The sequence below is a fragment of the Molossus molossus genome, unplaced genomic scaffold, assembly GCF_014108415.1.
Source record: "Molossus molossus isolate mMolMol1 unplaced genomic scaffold, mMolMol1.p scaffold_m16_p_4, whole genome shotgun sequence".
NCBI lineage: Eukaryota > Metazoa > Chordata > Mammalia > Chiroptera > Molossidae > Molossus > Molossus molossus.
Genome location: NW_023425377.1, coordinates 42043112 through 42062348, shown reverse-complemented (window position 1 = coordinate 42062348; position 19237 = coordinate 42043112). Strand labels below are relative to the sequence as shown.

The following is a 19237-nucleotide window of genomic DNA, read 5'->3' as shown; positions in this document are numbered from 1 at the left end:
TAAAAAATCAATAAAAACATTTTTTTAAAAATCATTTGTAGATTCAATAATATTACTATTATAAGTGATATCTTATTTTGTTACACTGTTGCCTATTACACTGTTACATAGTTTCTCTTTGGGGGGATGAGGGTTGGTTACTACTAGTGTGGAGAAATGTAGTTGTTTTTGGTGGATTCTCTTGAGAGTTATATGTAAATAATTACACTACTTGCAAACACTGATAACTTTTGTCTCTTTCCTTCTGATGTTATGTTTGTTTTTATCATTTCCTCATAGTGGCTACTGCCTCTACAATTATATTACATGGTGATGGTAATAGCAGGTATCTTTGTTTTGTTTCATCCCTTAAAGAAAATAGATCTAGTTTCTCTATTAAGCATGATGTTAGCTCTAGGTCTGTAGATGATAGTCCCATTCCTTAGGATCTGAGAAAATAAATAAAATCTCATGCACTGCTCTCTAGTGAAAAATATAAAAACAAAGTGTGATAGCTAAACCAATGAGTAATCCAGCTAGGAAGAAAAGAAGGTAGTGGAAAATACAGGAACTTGTTCTCCTAATTCTGCTTCTCTAAGAGTTGTTCTTATTTGTTGTTTTTTAAATCATGAATTAGTCATTGAACTTGGTCAAATGCTCTTTCTGTATCTGGTGCTGTGATCCTGTGATTCCCCCCACCCCAATTTTCCATATATTATTAGGGTATATAATGTTAGCTATTGTAACAACTTAAGCATTTCAATAGCTTAAACCAAATAGTTATTTATTTATCACTCATGACACAGCCCAACGGTATTGGCGAGGTAGTGGGCTCTTCTTCACTTAGTGGGTCAGGAACCAGTCTAGCCAGTTGCTTCCCCAGCTGCTAGGACCAGAGTCCTTCAACAGATCCTCTATGTTGACCAGAGATGACAGATACCACTTCTACCGGCAAGGACTAGTCACATGGCCCCACCCAGCAGTAAGGTGGCTGGGAGGTGTAATGGTGTTCCCAGGAGGAAAAGGAGAACAGAGAGGTGGTTTGCAGTACGAACCTCTTCCATCATCCATTAATGTAATGATACACATTGAAAGATTTTCTGATTTTGAACCATTTTTATTACTTTATCATGATATATTCTTAATACACTGTTAGATTTGATTAGATAATATTTCGATGTTTGTAAGTGAAACTGGCCTGTATTTTTTTTTTTTAATTGAGCAGTTCATATTCCAAAATTTGAAATTATGGAAACCTTTAAGTTGGCAGTGTTTCTTCCTTTTTCTATTTTCTGAAGCAATACATTTAAGATAGAGATTTTCTGTTCCTTAGAAGTTGGTAGAATGTACCTGTAAAACCTTCTAGGCCTCAGACTTTATGGGGTAGAGGTTCTTAAAATTATTTCAATTACTGAAATGGCTATTCACATTTTCTATCATTTTTGTGCCAATTTTGGCAATTTTTCTAGAAATTTATTCATTCCATCGACATTTTGAAAACAAAATGTCGATGGAATGAATAAATTTGTTTTCAAAATGTACTGTCATATAGTTATTTATATTATTCCTTTATAAGTTTTAAAATGTTTGCTATAGACCTGGCTGGTTTGGCTCAGCAGTTAGAGCATCGGCCCGCGGTCCAGAGAGACCCGGGTTCGGTTCCCGCTAAGGGCACGTACCTCGATTGCAGTTTGTCCCCGGCCCTGGTTGGGTCGTGCGGGTGGCAGCCACTCAATGTTTCCCTTTCCCTCTCTCTCTCTCTCTCTCTCTCCCTCCCACTCTATCGGAACAAAAAATGGAAAAATGTCCTCGGGTGAGAAAAAAATAAAATAAAATGTTTGCTATATTTATAATTCCCTCCTTTCTGTGATCTTTGTTTTTCCTTTCATCTTCTCTCCGCTATTCTTGATCTGTCTCCCTAGAGGTTTGTCTTTTCAAAGAAATACTGGGTTTTGTTAACCCCTTTATTTTTCGTCCTTTATATTCTCTATTTCATTGATTATTCCTTTGTATTATTTCATTTCACCTTGTTTTTCTGGTTACATGTTGCTTGTAATAGATTCAAACAATGTAGATACTCATAGTTAGATAGTAAAGTCCACTCCTATTTCCTATAATCCAAATTTTTTTTCTCTGTCAGATCTGTACTTATTTTTATTATTTTTTAAAGGCTTCAATTCTTAGTTTGTAAGATCTATTACATTTTTTCATTTTTAAGAGTTTTTGTTTTCTTTATTGATTTTAGAGACAGAAGAAGGGAGAGGGGGAGAGAGAGAGAAACATCAATGAGAAAGAACATTGACCGCCGCCTCCTGCACGCCCCCTACTGGGGATTGGCCCCACAACCTGGGCATGTGCCCTGACTGGGAATTAAACCCATAACCTCTTGGTGTATGGGTTGACGCTCAACCACTGAGCCACATAGGCTGGGCAGATCTGTACTTATTTTTATTTTATTTTATTTTTTTAATCCTCACCCGAGAACATTTCTGCATTCATCTTCAGATAGAGCGAGAGGGAGAGAGTGAGGAAGAGAGGGAGAGAAACATTGATGTGAGAGAGACACATCGACTGGCTGCCACCCACACAACCCCAACTGGGCCAGGGACAAACCACAACCGAGATATGTGCCCTTATTGGGAACCGAGCCCAGGATTCTCTGGACCACGGGCCAACGCTCCAACTGCTAAGCCAAATCGGCCAGGGCTGTACTTATTTTTAAAACCTCAATTTTCTTTTACAGGCACAGAAAACAGAGTCTGTGTATGCCTTGAAAAGATTCTCTTCTGGGTACTGTAGGAAAGAGCCCTGAGTCACTCCCCTCCTGAATTAAAGGGATTATCCTAAAATGAGCAGGGCCACATTATTAGTTCATATATTGTGTGTGTGTGTGTGTGTGTGTGTGTGTGTGTGTGTGTGTGTGTTTTGTTTTGTTTTTTAAAGAGAGAGATAGAAACATCAATGTGAGAGAGAAACATCCATCAACTGCCTCCTGCACACCCCCCACCTCCGGGATCAAGCCGGAAAACCCAGCATGTGCCCTGACTGGGAATCCATCCGTGACCTCTCAGTCCATGGGACAACACTCAATCCACTGAGTCACACTGGCCGGGCACTAGTTCATATTTTTAAGCACATAATTGTCTTTTATATGATGGCTCACACTCTCCCACCAAAAGCTGTTTCATTACGAGTGACTAAAAGATTGCCTTGCTCAGTTTCTGATTTTGAACCTGCACTTCCATTTTTTTTAAATTTATCTTTATTGTTGAAAGTATGATAGATGTCCTTCCTTTTTTTCCCCCATTTTTTTTCCTCCTCACTCCTGCCCCTCCTGCCTTCACTACACTGTTGTCTGTGGCCGTTGGTTGTGCATATATCCATATCGGCTCTTTGGATTAGCTCTTCCCATCCCCCACCCCTTCCCTCTGAGGTTTGTCAGTCTGTTCCCTACTTCCATGTCTTGAATCTATTTTGTTCTTCAGCTTATTTGTTCATTAGATTTCACAAATAAGTGAGTTCATATACTTATCTTTCTCTGACTGGCTTATTTCACTTAGCACAATACTCTCCAGGTCCCACCATGCTGTCTCAAAGGGTAAGATATCTTTCTTACAACTGCATAGTATTCAATTGTGTAAATGTACCACAGCTTTTTTATCTACCCATCTACTGATGGACACTTGGGCTGTTTCCAGATCTTAGCTATCATAAATAGTGCTGCTCTGAACATAGGGGTGCATATACTCTTTCAGGCTTCTTAGGATATATTTCTGGAAGTGGATCACTGGGTCAAATGGCAGTTTCATTTTTAATTTTTTGAGGAAACACCATATTGTTTTCCATAATGGCTGCACCAATCTGCATTCCCACCAGCCGTGTACTAGAGTCCTCTTTTCTCCACATCCTCACCAGCACTTGGTGTTTGATGACATGTTGATGGCAGCATACTGGTAGGTGTGAGGTGATAACTCATAGCCGTTTTAATTTGTATCTCTCTCATGATGATTAGTGATGTTGAGCATTTTTTCATATGTCTCTTGGCTATTTGTATGTCCTCTTTGGGGAAGTGTCTATTCAGGCCCTCTGCCATAATTGGATTATATTCCTTTTAATGATTTGTATGAGTACTTTATATATTTTGGATATTAACCCCTTATCCTATGTATCATTTGCAAATATGTTCTCCCAGAGAGTGGATTTCCTTTTAATTTTGATGCCGGTTTCTTTTGCTGTGCAGAAGCTCTTTAGTTTGATGTAGTGCCATTTATTGTTTTCCTTTCTCTTACCCTAGGCGATGTATTAATGAAAATTCTGCTACTTGTGCCGTGGCCGGTTTGGCTCAGTGGTTGGAGCATCGGCCTGCGGTACAGAGAGACCCGGGTTCGGTTCCCGCTAAGGGCACGTACCTCGGTTGCAGTTTGTCCGCGGCCCTGGTTGGTCGTGCGGGTGGCAGCCACTCGATGTGTCCCTTCACATCGATGTTTTTCTCTCTCTCTCTTCCTCTCTCTCCCTCCCGCTCTATCCGAACAAAAAATGGAAAAATGTCCTCGGGTGAGGATAAAAAAAAAAAAATTCTGCTACTTGTAATGATGTCTCAAGTTTTGCTGCCTATATTTTCTTCTATTATTTTTATGGCTTCACAACTTACATTTAAGTCTTTCATCCATTTTGAGTTTATTCTTGTCTATGGTGTAAGTTGGAGGTCTAGTTTCATTTTTTTTTTTGTATGTACCTGTCCAATTTTCCCAACACCATTTATTGGAGAGACTATCTTTACTCCATTGTTTGCTCTTGCTTCTATAATCCCACTCTTTATAGGCAACCTGTTACCAGCTTGGTGTGTTTTTCTGGACACTTCTCTATGCTTATACATTTTTCTACAACTTTCTAAACTATGTAAGACATGAGCCTCTTTCTGTGGTATACTCATACACATCCATTACAATTGAATGTCATAATTTATTTATCAGTTTTTCCATTAGTGGGCATTTAGATGGAAGATCTTGGTTTTTTAATAGTGGAATATAATACATTCATGTTTATTTTGATCACTGATATGTGCGGCCTTATTTCTGTCATCTTTTTTTTTTGGCCATATATTTATCATGAGTTCTTTTTTTTTTCCCTTGGGACTTTTTCTGGATTCATCAAGGTGTCTTTGTCCTCATCCCTTCATTTATATGTAGTGGCTTTGAATTTTGGATCTTACTAGGAGCCCTCATTAAGTTCTTTAGCACAGATAAACTTGTATTTTCCTATAAATGACAAAAATTAATCAGAATCTTTAACCTCTTTCCAAACAAAAGAAACGTTTTAGCATGTTTTTAATTATCTTCTCCCCCGCCTTTCTCCCACAGGCACGTACAGATGGGTGTCTGCCCAGGAATCACTGAAATAATCTGGAGGCTTCCCATTGCTATTAACTCTTCCTGCTTCAAAATACAGTTTTCTTTTTCTATTTTTGAAATGCTTTCTTGACCAATGCATTCATCTATAACCTATTTGTACAATTGCTTATCATGCAGGATAGGAGGGCTTCAACGTGTGTTTCTTTTAACGTTTTCATTGATTTACTGAAAATTTGTAGTGATTTGTGTCTCATAAGTAATGCTTCTCTGGGTCTCTGATTTCTCAAAAGCATACTGTAGAATCCATGCTATTCTGATCCTCATTTGACCTTTGCTGGCACAAAAACATTCTGGAATGTTTGCAAGAGCTAAAGTCATTTCCTCATGTTTTACTGAGTTTCCTTGAGCTTGGTTTAAAAAGACAGTATCAGTCTGTATAGACTTGCCACTAACTGAAGGTTCATGTAATGGTCCCGCCCCAGGGTCAGAGACTGGCTGCAAGAGTATGAGAACTGCTTTGAACATTCAGCTGCTGAATATGTTACACCAAAAAGCTTAACATTTTAACATTTTTGTTTATCGTGCTATTTGAAGGTAAAGTAAAACAGGCACTCTCATAGTAAAATAATGGTGCAGCTAACTTGGTGTTTATCAAAAGTTTTTTAAAGTGTCCATACCTTTTACTCCAACAATCCCGCTTCCAGTAGTGTATCCCAAGACGTGTTTCCCACGTGGGGTTACTTCAGATGGTGCGGCGTGATCCAGGTGGATCCCACCTGCAGCATTGCCGAACCCTGACTCTCACGGTGAGAAGTATTCCCCTTTTCAATCTTCTGATCAAGGGAAGGAAAACAATCTCAGCTGGGTGCTAGAATGTCCGTAATACCGCTCTTCACCTTACTAGTCTCCCTTTTGATATAAAAGAATGAGCAAAGGGCTAACATATCTTTTTTTTTTTTTTTAATATTTTTTTCTTTATTGATATTACAGAGAGGAAAGGAGAGGGAGAGAGATAGAAACACTGATGTGAGAGAACATCGATTAGTCGCCTCCTGCATGCCCCCCACTGGGGATTGGGCCCATAACCTGGGCATGTGCCCTGACTGGGAATCGAACCGGCGACCTCTTGGTGCATGGGTAGATGCTCAACCACTGAGCCACACCAGCCAGGCTAGGGTTAACATAGCTTAACTGTATTTTCACCACAGTGTTTTGTTTTCCAAGGCATTTATTTTGCCTTAATTTATGATAGTAAATTTATTATAGGAAATAAAGTTTGCTTTTAAAATACATTTATTTAAGGGGAAAATGAATTGATTAAAGATAAATGCTAAGTATGGTACAGATAGTATATAATTACGGTAAACTAGTAATGGTGATGTACAGATAACTGAGATGTGTGACACATGACCCCACGGAATACTCAGAGCTTCAGACAGAAATTTTAAATGGGGGATTTCTTATATTTGGGCTGTTCCCCAGTGTGACTTCTGCTACATAATGTTAGAAACCACTCAGTTGTCCAGCAATAAGGAATTGCTTAAGTTATTTTGATACCCTTCTATGATAAAATACTGCCAACTATTAAAAAAGTATATTTCATGACACGGAAGAATTATATACCACTACGTAAAACAACACTGGTTGCAAAAGAAGATATACACAGTGTCCTAACATTTTTTAAAAGAAAGTATAGATATATAGATACGCACATGCATGCACGCATACATGCATGCACACACACACTAAAATTATTGGAAAAAATTGAAAGAAAATATTTCCATATAAGTTATCTCTGGATGGTTGGGACTACAGGAGATTTTTGTGTTTTCCAATAATAAACATATGTCACTTCTGTCACCAGAAAAATAATACATACATACATACACTTTTTAAAAATATGTTGTTATTGATTGATTCTTTAGAGAGAGAGGAAGGGAGTGCTAGAAACATCTATGTGAGAGACATACATTGATCAGCTGCCTCCTGTCCACCCCCTGCTGGGGCTCGAGCTCAAAGCCCTGGCATGTGCCTTGTCTGGGAATCAAACTGGGACCTCAGTCCGTGGGACGACGCTCAATCCACTGAGCAACGCCAGCCAGGCCATACATCCACTAATATCTATGTTGCAACCCTAACTGGACTACCTGGTATTTTGCCATCTGCAGGCACTCCTGGGTCTTTACATGCTCCCACGATGCACGTAGGTCCCTGAGGCCTGATGCAAAGCCAACTGGGGGTGGGGGTGGGGGTGGGGGAAGCAGGGCCCTCAAGACTTCCTTGTCACCCCTCAATAGACTCCAAAGTTTGGTGAGTATGTATTTATATTTTTACAGTAAAATAGGGAGAATATATATAAAATTCTCTGGAATCATTTTTATTGCCTTTTCTTCTCAACAACCCTATTGGGCAGGACCAAATCAGGATCCCTCATTTTCAGTAGGTCTGGATCATTAAATAGGAGTGGAGTAGATGCTGCGAGAGGCTCTCCTAGTTTCTCGTTTATTCTTTCTTTGATTTCTATTTTATTCTACTGACCATGAAATTTCGACATGTTGGATACAATAGTGGTTATACATCACCTGGCTTGGAAATGTGTGTATTTAAATTGGACACCTTATTTCCAGGATTACGAAATCTCTTTGTTTGGAAGGGAGGAAAAAAAAGTTCACTGCAAGGCCTAATGCAATTAGGCAGAAACAATCGCTATGCCTTTTGCCCAGTAGAAATTCCCAGGCTGTTACTTCTGAGAGCTTGTTCCTGGAACCCCCTGGAGTCCTTTGTGGGAATGGGGTTGGCAGGTCCCTGTTAAGTGAGTCTAGGAGTGGTCTTACAGCCTGGTGCAGCTTCCTCCTTTGACCAAGGGTGCTGGGCTCTGCCCAGGATGAGCCAGCCATGTCCTGAGCCTGAAGAAACCTGATGTTGCAGTCCAGTAACATCGGCCAGGTTGCAGCAAGACCTTTGACTGGCTGACTCCTTCCCTCCTGTGGTCCTTCACCTCCTCTACACCCACACTGTGGTTGAAGCGCTCACATTACTTGCCCGGATAACACAGTGACCTCCAACTGTCCTGCCTCCTCTTCCCCTTACCTCTAGTGTGTTTTTTCACAGAAGCCAGTGTATATGGGTGTCCTATTGTTGCTGTAACAAATCAAGGCTTTTCCAACTTCTGGAGGCTTCCTGCATTCCTTGGCTTACGGCTGCTTCCTCATCTTTTAAACCAACCAGCCTCTCACATGGCCTCGCTCCTCTTCTGTAATCACATCTCCCTTTGCCTCCCTCGTATAAAGACCCTTGTGATGACCTTGGCCCAACTGGACCCTCCAGGATAATCCACCCATTTCAAGATCTTTGACTTAATCATGTCTGCCAAGTCCCTTTGTAAAGGAACTTTACAAAGTTCACAGCTGCAGGGATTCAGACATCAACATCTTTGGTGGGGCCGCTATTCAGCCAACCTCACAGTGTAATCTATTAAAAAAAATGCACATCTAGCCACATTAATCCTCTGCCAGGCCCCTTGTGTGGTGCTTCAGTCCTCAGGACCTCTCGTGGCTGGGAGTGCCATGCCAGAGCTGCCCAGCCCTGTCCACCTGCCCCCAGCTTCATCTCTTCCCATCCCACCTCTGGCTTGCTGTTCACGATCCAGCCTTTGCACATGGTGTGCTGTTTGCCAAGGATGCTTCTCCCCACACTTAATCCCAGGCATTCCTGAAGCTTCAGACAAGGTCAGGCCTCCCTTGGGTCCTCTCCTAGGGATCTGTGCCATTCTGCTATCACTCTTACCACAGGTTAACAGCTTTTCATTTAGTGAGGTGATCATGTGATTCATATGTGCTCCTATGTGATAAGTACTCCACGCGAGCAGGGACCATGTCTGTTTTTTGCCCATCACTGCATCTCAGCATAGTGTTTGGCTGTGGGAACAAATGGATAATTGAATGAATGTCAGCAGTTTCATCTTCAGTCTCTGTCCCCTTTATCATGCTTCGCCGTCCGCATCTGTGACCTCGTCTACTGTCACCTCCCTCCATCCCATGGGAGCAGGGATTTGTGTTTGGGTTCACACCTTGATTCCCAGGTCCTACAGTGTGTCTGGTCCATGACAGGCACTTGGCAAATATTTAGGGAATAACTAATCTGCGTGATGCTCAGAATCTCTCACGGTTTTCATATCTGAACCCTCTTTGAAATCGGGTATTATCAAGTTCTTCATTTTAATCATCCAACCTAACGCAATAATCAGGCAAAGTGGCAGACATCTTCTCATCTAAAATACTCAGCTGTTTTTGTGAGGATTCAGTGAGTTAATAAATGCAAACCATTTACAGCAATGTCTGGCACATGGTGATGAGCCCTGTGTAAGAGTTTGCCGTTGTTGTTAAGAACTACTTGAGCCCTTGATAGTTTAGAATGTTTACTGTGTCTGTAGCAGCTCTGTGCTGGGATCCCAAACACAGAAACGAGTGACTTCTCCTGGCTCTTAAACCAGGATGGGACTCAGGTCTTGCAACTGCTTGAGGAAGCCCGAGGCAGGGGCTTCAGGTGGGAGCTTTGAGCCATAACTTGTGCTTTTTCTTGTTTTGCCTGCAGAGGGCAGCACGCCCTGGACTTCTCTGCGCTGAAGGCAGAGCTGGGGCTGGTCAGCAGGAAAACAAGAAAATGGACTCCCTTCTCCTGGAGACATGAATGCCAGCCACTAGCCAAGGGTGAGTTTAGAGCTTGACCAGAGTTTTCCTCTTATTTTGTCCACTTTGTTTGGTGTGTTTTTTTAAATGTAGGGTACATTAAATGTTGGTGTAAATCACACATGTTGGATTTTGAGGTAGTTTGTTGATTTTCAGTTTGTTTACAAAAACAACAATAGCAGTGGAACTAATGCTAGAAATTTGCAGAGGGGATGAGGGGCTGGAGGTCATCCTCCATACTGTGAGTGTGGTGTCCCTTCCGGTCTGCACCTTGGGCCCCTCCCCTTCGTCATTCAGGGAGGCGGTACCCTCCCAGAACAGTTCCCTTCAGTTCAACAAATGTGTGGTCAGCGGGGAGTGTGAGGTGTTCTTTGCAGGGACCTTGTGGTCCTTCTTATAGCTGTTTGAAATGTAAAGGGACAGTTTTTTTGTGTGTGTAAATGTGGAATTGCATTAAAAAGATTAACAATCAACTATGAAGTTAAAAGAAAAATAAATTATATCTAATTCTTCATATCACTTAACTTTGCTCAGCTTTGTCTTTTACAATCTTGTTTTTAAAAAGCATAAGAAAGAAATATTTGCTGGTTCTGAGGTCTCATTTGAAATAATGTGGAATTAGTTTGCGTGGAGGATTGTGCAAGGACTTTTTTCCAGATGTATCTAGCAGGTGGGCGGGGGAAGTGGAGGCGTGGAGGGGGAACAAGGCAGGAGGAGAGTCTGGGTCATGTGGGACACCCATCTGCTGTTGGTTCGGCTTCCCCTGTCCCACCCTGGTGGCCACAGGGCACGGGCAGTTCTGGTGGGCTGTTGCTTGCCATCTGGGTTCTGTGCCTCCCAGCTCAGCTGCACTCTGCGTCTGACTCACAAAGCTGTGGTGTGGGGCTTTGGTTTTTAGTAAAAGCAGGTGTGGAAGGACAGATCGGTCCCTGAGGGACTCTAAAAACATTTCCGGGCTGTTTGTTGTGTTTTTTTTTTCTTAAACACAAGTTAACAGTTTTCAGTTTAACTGTGCGTTCCTTCCTGAAATCTTTACATGAGGCTAGTCCTTGTGATTTATTTTATGCCTCGTTTTTTGGGGCATTGCTCTTCTTGTCAAGTCTGGGTCAGAGACTGAGATGCTTTTTTTTCCCACACAGATCAAGCATGTAGAAATAGGAGTGATTTGAATGTGTCTCCAATTTAATTTATTTCTGTATCTTTCATTTCCTTCTCTTGGGGAACGGAGGGGATATTTGGGGCATATTAACTTCAAGTGAGTCAGTCAGCAGGAATTCTTGTGTATTATTTAGTGCCTGGTGGGTGGAAACATCCGCAGAAAAGAGACAGTTGCCCTCAAGGGTCGCATGTTCTGGTGGGAGAGGCAGAATATGGTTTCTAGGTGGACACTGGAAATATCAGAGGAAACACGATGTCAAGTATATGATTGTTTAACCACTATGCTGTACACCTGAAACTAATACAAAATAATATTGAATGTAAACTATAATTTAAAAATAATTTAAAAAGAAATCTAAATTTAGAAAAAACTCAGTTTCTTCCTATTAACACGCAGTATGTGCAGCACGGATGCCGGTTGTGGTGCCCAGAAAGCCCGTGTGGGAGCTGTCAGGCTGCTCCGAGGTTTTCGTACACGCAGGTGGGAGAAAAGAAGTTGCCTATGGTCCAGGTGCACCCATGGGAGGGGGCAGGAACATGGGGAGGAGTCCAGATGGATCACACAGAGTAGGTTGGGTTGACCCGATTTTGGTGGTGGTAGAATTTGACTATCAAGCCAAAAAATTTGACTTAAATATCATCACAAATGGAAGTAAAGACTGTTGAACAGGCCAAGCTTCCTGTTTAAAGTAGGGACTTATATCTCCAGTTCACACCTGACAAAAGCAGTGCTTTTATATTATCTTTTCAAATAATTCTCCAAGGTCACACGGCTGGTGGAGGTTGGATCTGCCAGACGCCTGAGTCCACACACGCTCGGCCTGTGTTATCTGCAGAGCACAGGTTGCTGTTGGGATTACCAAGGTTTCACCCAGCTCTGCCCTTGTGTGACCCTGAGAGTCTGTACATGACTGCTTGTGTGTCAGCGTCACTCCCTGGGCTGAACTGGTCAGGGGGAGAAGGGAGACTTTGGGTAAGTCACGGTCTAGCCTGTCTGAGTCCTGAGAAAGCAGGGCAGGAACCCAGCCAGGCCTCCGTGTCTGCACAGCAGCAGTCCAGACAAGCCCCAGAGCTGTAGAGGCTATCAGGAGCTCAGGTCTGCCTCCAAAGTGGAAGCCGCAGGGCTGATTGCAGTCCGGGCAGGGTGACAGGCAGCTGCAGCCCCGCACAAGCTGGCTCTTGTTGCTGCCCTGATCTCCAGGCGCAGGCAGGGGGATGTGAGCGCTTGGTTTGTGCTGAAGTTTTCCAGTCATTCCTTTGTTCATTCCTTCCTAGAGGATTCAGCAAAGAGTTAAGCACCTAAAATGTACCAGGCACCGCTCTGGGCTACAGGCTTGCAGCGAAAACAAAGCCCAAGCCCCTGCCTTCACGGAGCTTGCGGTCCCATCTGGGAGGCAGACAATGCTTAGCACAGTGTCAGGGAGCAGTGGGTGCTCTGAGGAAGAGTGAAGCAGGGAGAGGGCACAGAGTGACAGGGGTGTCCAGGACGACTTCTCTAAGGGGCTGTTTGAACAGAACCCTGGTGAAGCCGGGGAGCAGGCCATGTGAATGTCTGTGTTCCAGGCAGAGGGAACAGCGGGTTCACGGCCCTGAGATGGGATTGTGTGGGGAGCAACCAGGAGACCAGTGGGAAGCCGCCCAGGAGGAGAGTGGGAGGAGCAGAGGCCACAGGGGGAGGAGAGGTTGGCTACCCAGCCTTGCAGGCCACCGTAGGAAGATAGGATTGTGTTCTTGCCCAACTCTAAGGTGTGTTTGAGGCGTGTCCCTGGCTGCTTGGCCTCTCTTCTGCAGCCCTCCCACAGGGCCTTTTGATCTAGCCAACATCCTTCTAAACACACAGCCTCTTTTCGGGTGATATAGTTGCCTCGAGTTCTGTGGCTGCGACCATGAGCCCTCTTCCATGCAGAGCTTTGCGGGGTGGGGAGGAGGACCAACTGCATTAAGAACTGAATGTTGACCAGCTTGATAGTGAAATACAATTTGTGTTTAAGGTTAGAAAAATATACTTGGATATTATCCTAAAATGCTTAAATGTTGGTGGGAGGTGCTCCACCTTGACACAATGGGCCTTTTATCATCACTGCCCTACCCCCCAGGAGCCAGGACGCCCAATCTTCTCCCTCCTCCCCGCCAGCTGAAGGCCTGCGCTGACCTTTCTGGTCTCACCTGTAGAGTGGGGCTAGCCGGGCACTCCCGCCCAACGGGAGGGGGGAAGAAAAGATACGACTTACTGTGGGTCTTTCTCATCTTGAAGGTCTCTGATTCTGTGGAAGATTCTACAGAATGCTCTTAAGGGAATTAGGAATATTCCCTAAATCATGTCCAGGGGTTTGTGGTTTACATTTATATTATGCAACTCCCCCCACCCCCTTTTTTTGCTTTCAAAACACCTTTACATCTGTCCTTGATCTCTATAAAGTAACTTTGTATGTCACAGTGGTTAAAAGCCTGGGAAAACCAAAGCCGGTCCACCTTCACTCGCTGTGTGGCGGGGCATGTTCCCCGACTTCCCTGCTCCTCCAGGTTCCTTGTCTGAAAATGGGAATGAATGAAATCAGTACTTACCTCAAAGGCCACTCCGAGGGTGAATGTGCTGATGTATCCAGCCCAGGGCCTGGCCCAGAGTAAAACCTCAGTGAATGTTGACCACAATGATGATTACATGTAATTATTCCCCTTTGACAGGAAGAGAAACCGAGACCAGGGAGGTTAAGTGACTTGCTTAAGGTCATGTGCAGATTTAGAAGAAAAGCCAGAAATAGAAGACTCAGCTCAAGGGGTTCTAGGCCAGTGTTGTCTCCCTGGAATTTATTTTGGTCTCCAGAAAAAAATGTTAATATACACAGACAGTTCTAGCTGAGTTGAACCCTTTGACAGCTGGTTTTGGCTTTTGTAAGGGGTTGGTGGACAGGGTTTCCTCAGCACATAGGACCCTTCATCCAAGGCATGAAGAGCTCCCTAGGGAGGGGCATCTGTGGGAACAGAGGACAGTGAGCCTCCTTCTTCGGTTTTGAGAGGCAGAGAGGTTGGGGGTGGTATGTTTCCAGTAGTCCTCACCTTTGCTGGGTGCTGTTCAGACCCTACAGACCCCTGTCCTTCCCTCTCACCCCTACCAGGGGGCATCGCAAAGACCATACCTGGAGTGGGGAGGAGGCTGGGACAGGCTTGCAGGAGACAGGCGGACACCCTAGAACTCGATCCCTGCGAAGAGCTGGGCCCTCACCCCTGTGGCAGGACTCTGCGGCTCAGACCTGGAACTGGGGTGTGGGCAGCACCTCCCTAAGGCCCTTTGGGAAAAGAGACCTAACTTCTGCCCTGTCGGACAGGGACAGCAGATACCTTTTCCAGATGCCTTGGTCACCCTGTCACCTGAGAATTGTTCCCACTTAGATACACAGTGGTGCCCCTGCTCCTGGCAAATTAGACTTAAGGACTACCCAGTAGGTTTTCCCAGGAAATGGAATTTTGCTGCAGGTAGGATGGCTCAGTGAAGTCCACAGTAAGACCTGGGTATGAATCCCAGCTCTGCCTCTTTGTGTGTAGGTACATGAGTGGGGGTGTGCTTGAGAAATTATTCAGCTTCTTCAACTCTCAGTTTTTACATCTGTAAAATGGGAACAAAAATACCTACCTCACAGACTTGCAGCCTGAATTAAATAAAATAACCTGTGTGACTGCTTAGCACGTGCCTGGCCCATGATAGCTATTTTTATCTTCCTTGTCATTATTACTGAGCAGATCAGTGGGTTCCATAGTGTGTGGGTGGAAACAGCCTTCAGTTCGTCGGCCCTGTCGCGGGAGCCTGCACTGACAGAGCCGAAGAGCTCGGCCGCCTTGCTTTGTTGTTGTGTGTAGTCATTTCTGTAATTCGGGTGGATGATTAAGCTGCTGTGTGTGTTGCCATTTATTTCCCGGCTTCTTTTCTGTTCTAAGTGCTCTTGAAGGAAAACAAATTGCTCTATAGCTAAAATTTAGGAGGGTTTACTATACTAAAAGTTTTGTATATATTCTCCTGTAATCCACATCACAACCGAAGGAAGAGACACAGAGTTAAATGGTCCCGAGGCTGCAAGGCTTTCATGCAGCCGACTTGGCCTTCACAGGTCCAAGTCCAGAGCCCGTGCTCAGCCCCTGTGCCGCCTCCCTCCACAGGGCAGTGGTTGACCTGGTGGCCTTGAGAGATCAGGTAGTCTGCTCTGTCCCCCAGGTCCTTTTCTGGAGTGAGCTGTGTCAGAGGGGAAATCTGTCTTACATTAGAAGCCTATCTGAGAGCACTTTGGGTTTTCCTTTGCAGCCGTTTCAGGATCTGCAGAGACAGGGGCTTCTTCCCTGATCTCCTTGCAGCGTCCCCTTGAGGCCAGCTGTCCATCCTCTAGAGTAGTTAGGGACCCAGTTTGAGAGTGTGCCGAGTCCTCGGATGGACACAAGGACAGTAAGGGTGACGTCCCACCGGAGTGCAGGTGGCGGGCCTTCTGCCACTCTGACTGCTGTGGCAGTCAGTGCGAGTATAGTCAGACATCGTCCCTGCCTGCTGTCCTGCCAAGTTGCCTGTCCACAGCTGGCTCCTTCCTCACAGGTCTGCTTCCACCTGGCGCTGGGAGTAGAGAAAGTGTTCTGTGGGCCAACTGAGTCGCTGGAGGGGCCGAGCGGCCATGCGAGGCCTGGCCTGCAGTCTCTGGGGTGACTGGGGTGAGAGGTGGGGGTTATCTAGTGTCCTCGAAGCCAGAAAACGAACACACCCCTTGGGAGTACTTTCATTCGACAGGCATTTATTGAGCACCTACTGTGCCTTGAGAGACCATGTGACAGAGACCTCACATGTGAGGTGGTACAGGGCTGCCGGTGGCCACCAGGGAGCTCCGCGGCTCTCACAGGATCCCAGGCCGGTGGAAGGGCCAGGTTGGCTGTGTTGCTGTTTATCTGAGCAGCTTCCATGACAACCAGGAAATAAATACCTGAATCTGAGGTTAAGCAAAGCCTGGAGCAAGATTAGGTGTCCGGCCTGGCCGTGTGGCTCAGTAGATTGAGCATGTCCCATGGACTGAGGGGTCCGGCTTGATTCCCGGTCAGGGCACATGCCCGGGTTTCGGGCTCGATCCCCAGGGGGGCGTGCAGGAGGAAGCTGATCGATGTTTCTCTCTCCCATCCTCTCCCTCTCAAAAATCAATAAAAATATATTTTAAAAAAAAGATTATGTGTCTGGATAGGGTGGGACCTGTACTGTGATTTGGAGACACTTAAGTTACCAAATCTTCTGGGTGGCCTATTCAACATGCTTAATTAGTCATTAATTAATTTAGGTCCCACCCTATTCCAGAAAGGATTCAAAGTGGCTCCAGCAGCAGGTGTTTTAGAGGGAAGAAGGTGTTGTAAGCTTGTTCTGAGTAAAACGTCGGAGTTTAGACCCTACTTGTGTCCTTTCCCAGCTGCCCGCTCACAGCGAGCTCCCGGGGCGGCTGCCTAGGAGCACAGCTTTTGCTGCCAAAGCTGGTTTGCAGCATTTAGGTGATCACCTCCTGGTCCTTATGCAACAAGTGGCACTGACACCTTCCTGCCTTGAGACAAATCATGTGACTTAAGAGAAGCAAATTTGACCTCAATTACCAGGTGCAAATATCAGTCACTGAGAGTAACCAGGAGGCCAGCGTCAGGTTGTTTCAGCCTCTGGCATTAAATATTAAGAGTACACTGTTCAGGGTGTGATAAAGGCTGTCTCTCATAGTTTATGATTTCCAGTAAATCTGAGGGCTTTAAGGAAGAGCCAGGGACAGGTGAGAGACTCCAGGTCTGGCCCTGCACTGGGCTGGCAAAGCAGTTTCTGCAGGAGCAGGAGGGGCAGGAGCCAGGCCACAGCTTCTCAAGGCCAGTCCTGTTCTATCCCAGAGCCAGGAGCCCCTCTGCCCTGCAGTGCTGACCACTGCCTGCTTCCTGGTGGGTGCCAGGCCAGCTAGGAGCCCTGGGCATGTTCCTCTATGAGTCTGGACCATGAGCAGCTGGAGTTGCTGTCACAGAAAACTGGAGAAGCACTTCCACACTTGGGGCTGCAGACCCATGGGCTGAGAGTCCCCTGCACCTGGCCACAAGGAAGCTGTAGGCAGGCAGCATAGCCCACCTTGTCCCAGGGAGGGAACTGAGGTCTCCTGTCACCCTCCAGAGCCACCAGGGAAGACCTTCTGAGTTGCTCTAAGCACCAAATCCAACAGCAAAGATAGAAGACATACAGCAAGTTGAATCAGAATGTAGCAACAGTAGCGTGCATTCACCAACAAACATTTAATGAACACTTTGCTATGTGGCATACACTAAACTACCTGTCTGGCATATAACCGGGAACAGACAGGTCCCTGCTCAATGGAGCTGACAGATAGAAAATAATTAAACAAACACATAAATCACATGTTAATGCCAGAAATAAGTACTGTATAGCAAATTAAAGTACACTGATATGTAAGTAAGTGACCGAGTGACTACTTTGGATTGGGTGGTCAGGGACAGCCTCTAAGGACCTGGCATGTAAGAGGATATTTGAAAAAGAAGATGGGGGAAACAGCGGGTGAATAGTCATTAGGTTACCTGTCCTGCTGGTGGGGCAGGAGAGCCAGGGTGACAGGAGGTAAGGAAGAATGTTCTAGAACATATAGCTTGGTTAACTATAGATGATTTTGACTTGTGACACTTGTTTTCTTATTTTCTGAATTATGCCCCAAATTCATTCGATAAAACTTAATTGAGTGCCAGCAGACTCTGCTGGATGGTGGAGGAACCAGGATGAATATGTCAGAGTCTCTTCTCAATAGATGTTCAATCTGTTGAGAGAGTTAGGCCAAGACACCAAGCCAGTGTGGTAAGTGCTATGGGTGAGAGAGTAAAGAGGGGTTATGGCAGCATACCGAGGGGCTTCCTGCCCTGTGAGCCTTGAGGGAGGAGACACTGTCCAGGAAGGCTCTCTGAAGGAGACAACACCTGAAGGGTCTTGGAGGATGAGGTGAGGCTGGCCAGACAAAGAAGAGAGAGTGTGTGTTCCAGGCAGAGGCCTGAGGAAGGGTACGCAAATGTGAGAAGGATGCTGGAGGCGGAACAGGTAGCTGAGCATGCTGTGCGCTGGAGCCTGTACCAGACACCCAGAATCGCTTGGGGAGTTAAGACTGATTCCTAAGATGCCAAGTCAGCAGCAGCCAAAGACTTGAGGAAAGGACACTAAGGTTCACGAGCTCAGATTCTTCTCCCTTCCCATGGAGTCACCCACCAGGAGTCACCCATGGAAAGACCAACTCACCCCACGCAGCCATTTCCCAAAACGGAATAGAACATTCACCTGACCCAGGCACCCAGATGGGAGCATGGAAGTATTGGAACATCCATGGGAACACATTTGACTACTTGGTTTTGGAGAGAACAGGCACTGAGACAAAACCTAACAATCTAGAAGTAACGATAAGGTTTGCATATCTTCTTTGCAAGTCTCATGAGGCTGTGAATCGCAAAGGCACTGTTATCAAGTCCCTGGAAATGCATAATTTGATCATAAAATAACAATCCTGTGTTCATTCCAGACTGATAGGGAACATACGGCTTTCTCTCATTCTTTCCTCTTAACTTCTCCCCTTCTTCTGTTTCCCTCTCTCCTCCCCAGCCTGAGTCCCCGGTTATCTTTTTTTACACACTCATTACTCCCTCAAAACCCTCCAGTATAGATAACAATACTTGATTACTTGGAAGTCACCTCAACCATGTGTGACCTGTTGAGAACCAGGAAGTAAGCAGTGAGTTAAAAAGTCAGCCAGCAAGAGAGACAGAGGGAGAGAGAAGACCAAAGTCCAGAATTAACTAACATTTATTGAGGACATGTGGACTTGCCTTACTATGTTCAAGGCACTGTGTTAAGCTCATCACATTCTCTGTTTTGTTCAATCTTCCCCAAAGCTCTTCTCTTTGTCCTTCCAGATCTGCTGTCTACCCTCTCCACCTGCTCTGTGCCCGGAAGGCTGACCTGTAATGCACTGTAGTACCATCTACCTGGCCTCTGGCTTCTAGCTAGGTTTGGCCGGTGGGGGTACTGTC

At 45.0% G+C, this 19237-nt stretch overlaps 1 long non-coding RNA gene across 1 annotated transcript in view; it reads left to right on the top strand.

Moving 5' to 3' along the window:
* The window catches only part of LOC118643576, a 40226-nt gene that overhangs the window by 4432 nt on the left and 16557 nt on the right, over nucleotides 1–19237 (top strand). The window contains exon 2 of the long non-coding RNA XR_004962011.1: nucleotides 9924–10039. This is a non-coding gene — a long non-coding RNA (uncharacterized LOC118643576). The remainder of the gene's footprint in view (nucleotides 1–9923; nucleotides 10040–19237) is intronic.